Source organism: Oryctolagus cuniculus, chromosome 20 (assembly GCF_964237555.1).
Source record: "Oryctolagus cuniculus chromosome 20, mOryCun1.1, whole genome shotgun sequence".
NCBI classification, from domain to species: Eukaryota; Metazoa; Chordata; class Mammalia; order Lagomorpha; family Leporidae; genus Oryctolagus; species Oryctolagus cuniculus.
The window spans coordinates 37,020,997-37,029,178 of NC_091451.1; the positions used below are offsets into that span (position 1 = coordinate 37,020,997).

Below are 8,182 nucleotides of genomic sequence, written 5' to 3' on the forward strand. Positions count from 1 at the left end.
CACTCTGGCCGCTGCTTTTGCTGTAATAACTAAATAAAAGTCCTTTGTCTCTTTTATACTATTTGCAGCTGGCCTAGACTAACTTGCCAGCTGTAACTACTGCTGAGTATTAAATTTAGCTAGTTTTCCTTCTCTCAAAATGGCTTGCTTGATTAAATATATTTAATTGACAATAGAAGTACAAATATTTGCTGGGTTTTTTAATTCATCATTTTTGTCACATTGTTGGAGATAATTTGTAAAAATGTAATTTATGTATTTTTTATTTATTTGAGAGAGAGAGAGAGAGAGAGAGAATCTTCTACCCACAGGTTCACTCCTTAAATGCCCACAATAGCCAGGGCTGGAACAGGTTGTAGCTGGGGAGCCAGGGAGTCAGTCCAGGTCTCCCACATGGGTGGCAGGTAGCCAAGTACTTGAGCCATCATCTGCTATCTCCCAGAGTGCACATTAGCAGAGAGCTGGAATTGGGAGCAAACCCAGGCACACCAATATGGGATGCAGGAATTCCAAGTGGCATCTTAACCATGACCACCCAGGAGCAATTTTTTTAAATACAGTTTTTAGTCATCTGAGAAAACATCTTGTTTTCACAAGTGAAAAGAAAGCAAATAGTACATTAAAACTATGAAGTGTTCAGAAACTTTGTAGAAAAAGCAATTAAAAGACAAGTTTATTTTAATGCAAAAATTTTTTTAAGATTCAAATATATTTTTCATAATTTTCATGTTATGCATTTAAATGTATAATAAGCATTCTTTGTGAACTTTTTAAAGATTCTCATATACATTCTTCTGTCCTTAACCAGAAAAATTTTGAATTACTTTTCTAAATATTCACATTAACAACAGAATACTGCTGGCAGAACCTGTCCATTTCTCTCATCCGTTTGCCTGGAGGGTATTGTGCTTCAGGTCTCCAGTGTGAATGACCCATTGAGTTATCCTCAATGTGTGCCAATTCAATGATCTCAAATAAATATAATGTAAATATAAACCAATTTCATTTGATGGTATTTACTTGTGTATATCCAATTAAAGAAATATAAGTCAATTTCATTTTTCAAAAGAGGAAATCCAGATGGCCAACAGACACATGAAAAACTGTTCAGGATCACTAGCAATCAGGGAAATGCAAATCAAAACCATAATGAGGTTTCACCTCAGCCCGGTTAGAATGGCTCACATACAGAAATCTACTAACAACAGATGCTGGCGAGGATGTGGGGAAAAAGGGACACTAACCCACTGTTGGTGGGAATACAAACTGGTAAAGCCACTATGGAAGTCAGTCTGGAGATTCCTCAGAAACCTGAATATAACCCTACCATACAACTCATCCATCCCACTCCTTGGAATTTACCCAAAGGAAATTAAATTGGCAAACAAAAAAGCTGTCTGCATCTTAATGTTTATTGCAGCTCAATTCACAATAGCTAAGACCTGGAATCAACCCAAATGCCCACCAACAGTAGACTGGATAAAGACATTATGGAACATGTACTCTATAGAATACTATACAGCAGTCAAAAACAATGAAATCCGGTCATTTGCAACAAAATGGAGGAATCTGGAACACATCATGATGAGTGAAATAAGCCAGTCCCAAAGGGACAAATATCATATGTTCTCCCTGATCGGTGACAACTAACCAAGCACCAAAAAGGAAACCTGTTGAAGTGAAATGGACACTATGAGAAACGGTGACTTGATCAGCCCTTGCCCTGACTGTTGAGGAACAACTTAATACTTTGTCCCTTTTAGTATTTTTTTGTCCTACTTAATACTATTGGTTGAACTCTGTAATTAACACACAATTTATTCTTAGGTGTTTAAATTTAACTGAAAAGTGATCTCTGTTAAATATAAGAGTGGGAATAAGAGAGGGAGGAGATGCACAATTTGGGACACGCTCAATCTGACTTGCCCCAAATGGTAGAGTTAAAAACGTGCCAGGGGATCCCAATTCAATCCCATGAAGGTGGCATGTACCAATGCCATCTCACTAGTCCAAGTGATCAATTTCAGTTCACAATTGATCATAATGATAGGTCTAAGAGTCAAAGGGATCACATAAACAAGACTAGTGTCTGCAAATACTAACCGATAGAATAAAAAAAGGAGAGAATGATCCAACATGGGAAACGGGATACACAGCAGACTCATAGAATGGCAGATGTCCTAAACAGCACTCTGGCCTCAGAATCAGCCCTTAAGGCATTCGGATCTGGCTGAAGAGCCCATGAGAGTATGTTAGGCATGGAAAGCCAAGACACTCTGGCAAAACAAACAACAACAACAAACACCTAAATGAAAGATCCCTGTGAGTGAGATCCCAGTGGAAAGAACGGGCCATCAAAGAAGGAGGTACCTTTCTCTGAAGGGAGAAAGGAATTTCCACTTTGACTATGACCTTGTCTAAATAAGTTCGGAGTCGGCGATCTCAAAAGGCTTCCACAGCCTTGGCAACTCATGATAAGAGCCTAGGGTGATTACTGATGCCATAAACAAGAGTGTCAATTTGTTAGGTCAAAAACAGGAGTCACTGTGCATTTACTCCTCATGTAGGATTTCTGTCCTTAACGTGTTGTACAATGTGAATTAATGCTATAGCTAGTACTCAAACAGTATTTTACACTTTGTGTTTCTGTGTGGGTGTAAACTGTTGAAATCTTTACTTAATTTATACTAATTTGATCTTTTGTATATAAAGAGAATTGAAAATGAATCTTGATGCGAATGGAATGGGAGAGGGAGCGGGAGCTGGGAGGGTTACGGGTGGGTTGGGGGAAAAGCCAATGTAATCCATAAACTGTACTTTGGAAATTTATATTTATTAAATAAAAGTTTAAAAATGTCAATTTCGTTTGATTGTATTTGATTGTGTCTATCTTTGAACAAAGAACTAAAAACTTACTTTGAAATATTTTCAAAAACTCTCATTAAAGAAAGGAAACCTGACGGAGGGAACTCAGGGGAAGGAGGGCCAAGGAGTGATGGTCGGGCTCTCTGTAGCTTGGGTACTGCTTGCAGGTCCCTTCCTTCTAACATTCAGCCTGTATTGATTTACTTATAGACTAGAGATGGAACGTACCTTAGGGCTGATATATGAGCCATTAAGTAAAACATTCAAATTCATTCCTAGCAAATGACAGATATGGCCTTAGAACCAAGGTCCCTTGATTCAATAGATCTTATTAGCATACAAAGATTCCACAAAATAAAAAATTAGAAACTAAAATAGATTAAGTATATGATATTTGACCTTTCTCCCAAACTTCTAAATTGTCCACCATCATTCTTCCCCACACATACAATATCCTCATTTTTCTTTCAGTATTAAGTTTTCTCAATTTGGTCCTACCTTCTTTGAGTGGTCATCACATGATAGGAGAAAAGGCACAGACTTTAGCCCAAGATCATCTCTGGCCACTGAAATATTTGTTCCTGGGGCCGGCGCTGTGGCGTAGCAGGTGGAACTGCTGCTTGCAGTGCCAGTATCCCATGTGGGCACTGGTTTAAGTCCTGGCTGCTCCACTTCTTATCTGGCTTCCTGCTGATGTGCCTGGGAGGACAATGGAGGATGGTCCAAGTCTTTGGGCCTCTGCACCTACGTGGGAGACCTGGAGGAGGCTTCAGGCTCCTGGCTTATGATTGGCCCAGCTCTGGCCATCGCAGCCATTTGGGGAGTGGACCAGTGGATGGAAGATCTCTCTCTCTCTGCCTTTGCCTCTGCCTCTCTGTAATTCTGCCTTCCAAATAAATAAATAAATCTTTTTTAAAAAAGAAATATTGGTTGACAACTTCTTTGATTGCATCTTTGTCGCTCCCCCTCTTCGTGGAGGAACGACACAGGACCCTGCACTGTTCTTTTGTCTGCTCGGCCCTCCCCGGGTTTGCTGCTGGTTCTTCCCGGGTTGGCTACTGTCCCTTCCACCTCCGTGGAAGGGCAGTTCCCCCTGGCCACACTCCCCACTTCCGCAGGGGAGCGGCACACCGCCGGCCGGCTCTCTCGGGGGCTGCACAGGTGTTCCTTCAGCTAGATGTTCCCCTTAGATGTTCCTGGTGCATGCTGTCTCTCTCCTCCTTTATAGTCCTCTTCCACCAATCCCAACTCGGCTGCCCACACGCCGAGTACGCTGTTCTCCTCCAATCAGGAGCAGGTCCTGCTGTTTATTGGTTGAACTGGAGGCAGCTGGGTAGAAGCTGTTTTCTTCTTTCCCAGCGCCATATTGTGGGAGAGCAGATGCATAGAATAAGTCTTAATTCCAGTAACTCAGTCTAGTACGAGCTGCTTCCCACACATCTTCTATTTAGTAACATGGGGATAATAGTCTTTTCACAATGTTGTTGGGGAATTAAATGAACAATACCCCTAAAACATCTAACTTTACACAGTGTAAGCACTTGATAAATATTACCTCTGAATGCATAACTTTATACATCACAGCAACTTCTTTATTCTCATCACACTCCCTCATAGCACATAAATTACCTCTGGTTATCGTTTCTATTTAATTGTCATGGGTTTAAGTTTACATGATTTTCAGTTACAAGTCTTGTATTTGGACATAAACATTGGGAATTTCCCACAAAGAAGACGTCGACTTCTCCCCATTTAGATCATTTGTAGTTACCCCATTATCATGGGATAGTGATTGTATTGTAAATTCATATTACAGTAGGGCCCTTATTTTAATGTTTCTTACTGTAAATACCTCTTAATGGGATGTCCAGTTAGTTGCACTTTTCTTTCCCAAGTATTCTTCCTGTATAGACTGAGAAAGAAGACTCTGAATCCTGAGCTGAGTTTTCACAGTTGACTGGCTTAGCAGTCCAACTCAACTTTGATAGCAGCCAATCAGCTGCTACCAAGTACAGAAGCCTGCTTGGAAAATCTAAAGGACGGGCAGTTGGAATTTCAGGTCAACTGCCTCCACCTGCAGAGCACCAAAGGTCATTTCCTGTCAAACTTGGAGACGCGGAGTCTCCAAACCTATCGTCTTCAATATAACACACGTCTAGGAAGGCCCAGAAACCTTCACGGAATGAGCTACATGGTAACTCAGTCACAGTGTGGTTGTGGAGCACAGTCACGCCCACTGCATACAGTGAGATGTAAAAGAGAGCAATCTGTTATAAAGAGCCTCAGCTGAGTCTTGAGGAAGTGTGGCCGTCAGAGAACAGAAGAGATCTCCTTGACAGGTAAACTAAGTAAGTAAGTGCATAAGGACAAGGAAAGAGCTGTGTATGCACGGGCAACAGTAGGACCAAGTGATACCACAGTCTGTCCTCGGTGTTCGTCATCCTGTGAGAGGCTGTTGAATATCTAGCAAGTGAGACTGAACCTTTCTGACCTCCTCTGGGCTCTGCTCGTCACGAAGGCTCAGAGGCTGGCTAATGCTCTCTGATAATGATAAAACAGAAAATTCTCCCCACCAAACACACACACACACACACACACACACATCTACAAACCAGGAAGCAGAGAAAACTATGACTCAGCATCCCAACACGAGTTAAATAGGTTAGAACAAGAATTTGCATATTTAAAAAATCACTCGATAATAAGTTCAAAAGAACTCAGAATAGAAACAGAACAAACTAGGAAGATGTGAAATGAGAGTTGACTAAGCTTAGGAAATGAAAGAAAAAGATAAAATAGTTTCAAAAAGAAACATTATATTTCAAGGTTCCTAAGGAATAACAGTTTTGACCACAAATATAAGGAACATGGAGGAGAGGAATGAAGACCATCAAGAAAATAAAATGAAATAAAGAAAAAGGTGAAGGTATCTGAAAGTCACACATGCAGACAACAGCCCTGGCTGTCGTGAGCGTGTAGGGAATGAGTCAGCATAAACACAGCAGAACAGAATTCTCTGTCTCTGTCTCTCGCTCACTCAAAATAAGAACTTAAAAAAAAAAAATTTATTAGGCCGGCGCCGTGGCTCAATAGGCTAATCCTCCGTAATGCGGCGCCGGCACACCGGGTTCTAGTCCCGGTCGGGGTGCCAGATTCTGTCCCGGTTGCCCCTCTTCCAGCCCAGCTCTCTGTTGTGGCCAGGGAGTGCAGTGGAGGATGGCCCAAGTGCTTGGGCCCTGCACCCGCATGGGAGACCAGGAGAAGTACCTGGCTCCTGCCATCGGATCAGCGCGGTGCACCAGCTGCAGCGCGCCAGCCGCTGCGGCCATTGGAGGGTGAACCAACGGCAAAGGAAGACCTTTCTCTCTGTCTCTCTCTCTCACTGTCCACTCTGCCTGTCAAAAAAAAAAAAAAAAGATTTATTTATTTGTCTGAAAGGTAGAGCTACAGAGGCAGAGACAGAAAAAAATGAGAGAAAAGTCTTCCATCTGATGGTTTATCCCCTAAATGGCCACAGCGGCCGGAGATGGGCCAATCCAAAGCCAGGAGTCAGGAGCTTCCTTTGGGTCTTCCCACATGGGTGCAGGGACCCAAGGACTTGGGCCATCTTCTACTGCTTTCCCAGGCCACAACAGAGAGACGGATTGGAAGTGGAACAGCCAGGACTTGAACCGGTGCCCATATGGGATGCCAGCACTGCAGGAGGCAGCTTTACCTGCTAAGCTACAGTGCTGGCTCCAAGAACACATTTCTAATTGATAAAACTAGGATCAGAAATTTATATCCCATTCATTATTCTTAGGAAGTTGCCTAAGGATGTACTCCAGCAAAACAAAAGACAGGGATTGGAGAAACCATGGCAAATAGTGAAAGGTTAGCCCTGGAATGATAAGAGGCCAGTGAAAGTAGAGAGTAACCAGTCCACGTTGGCACAGGATGACAGAGGGACCACACTGAAAAAAAGGGAAAAGAACCTCATGTAGCATAAAGTACAATTGAAAAAACAGATAATAACAAAAGTATATAATTTTGACAAATTTCAGCATCATTTCATGACAAAAACTCAACAAATTTTGTACAAAAGGCATATTCCTCAACATGATAAAGACCATATATGACAAGCCCATGGCAAACATGACGCTTAGTGGTAAAAAAAAAAAAATTCTCTTTTAAGATGAAGAACAAAAGAACAAAACAAGGATGCTCACTCTCACGACTTCTATTTGGCTTAGCACTAGAAGTCTTAGCTACAGAAATTAGGACACAGAAAGAAGTAAAAATCATCCAAATGAGAAAGGAGGAAGTTTAACTGTCCTGTCGCTGAAAAGATATCCCATGCTCATGGATCAGAAAATTAATATTGTGAATATGTCCGTACTGGGGCAGTGCTGTGGTGCAGCAGGTTAAAGCCCTGGCCTACAGTGTCAATATTCCATGTGGACATATTAAAAAATTAAAAAATACGTCCATACTACCCAAATCAATATTCAGATTTAATGCAAAACTCTATTAGAATGTTAACAAAATTTTTCACAGAAGTAGAAATAGAAAAAGTAATCTTAAAATTCATATGGAATAACAAGATTGAATAGCTGAAGCAATCTTGAACAAAAAGAAGAAAACTGAAAACATCACATTACCTGATTTCAAAATTTATTGCAAATCAAAACAGCATGGCACTGACATAACAATAAACACTTTGGCCAAAAGAATAGAACAGTCAGTTTCAAAATAAAATCATATAATTACAGTCAACTTTTTTTGACAAGAGTGCTATGTCGGCTTCTTATTTCAACTGAAATACCTGACAGAAGCTACTTATGGGGGAAAACATTTTTGCTCACAGTTTTGGAAGTTCACAGTCCAAGACTAGGTGTCCCCACTGGTCAAGCACCTGGTGAGGGCAGTGTGTGGTGGAAAACATGCTCACACAGCATGACAAGAAACAGAGAATGTGTTCATTCTCCAAGTCTATGCCTCTCTTTACAAAGCAACCATAATTCAATCATAGCGACTCCACCTCATCAATTTAATCCAATCCGATCACTTCCTAAGGGCCGCACTTTCAGGTACCACGATTGGATTACATCTATACCCTTAATCCACTACCATTCGCATTAATCTATGAACCATTAACTAAGACTTTGGGGGGACCAAATGCCTAACAAATGGCCTTAGGGAGAGAGTCCATCATGTTCCTAAGTTGTAGTTATGAAATGTATGAAGATTGTATTCCTTAAAAAAAGGGCTTCTGGGAAAAAATAATATCCAAACTCTGACAGGCGCCACAAACACACTGCAGGGAAAGGACAAACAG

The 8,182-nt window shown here is 41.2% G+C and overlaps 1 protein-coding gene across 5 annotated transcripts in view; it reads right to left on the bottom strand.

The window, feature by feature from the left end:
- The window catches only part of CATSPERB (cation channel sperm associated auxiliary subunit beta), a 112,283-nt gene extending 107,391 nt beyond the window's left edge, over window positions 1-4,892 (bottom strand). For 4 of the 5 annotated variants that reach the window (XM_051826126.2, XM_051826125.2, XM_051826124.2 and 1 more), the window contains exon 1: window positions 4,718-4,892. The gene's annotated coding sequence lies outside the window, so the exon portion shown is untranslated. Of the gene's footprint in view, window positions 1-3,363; window positions 3,565-4,717 lie in introns of all 5 variants that reach the window. The other variant, XM_051826123.2, reaches the window with a different exon arrangement.
- Between the last annotated feature and the right edge of the window lie 3,290 nt (window positions 4,893-8,182).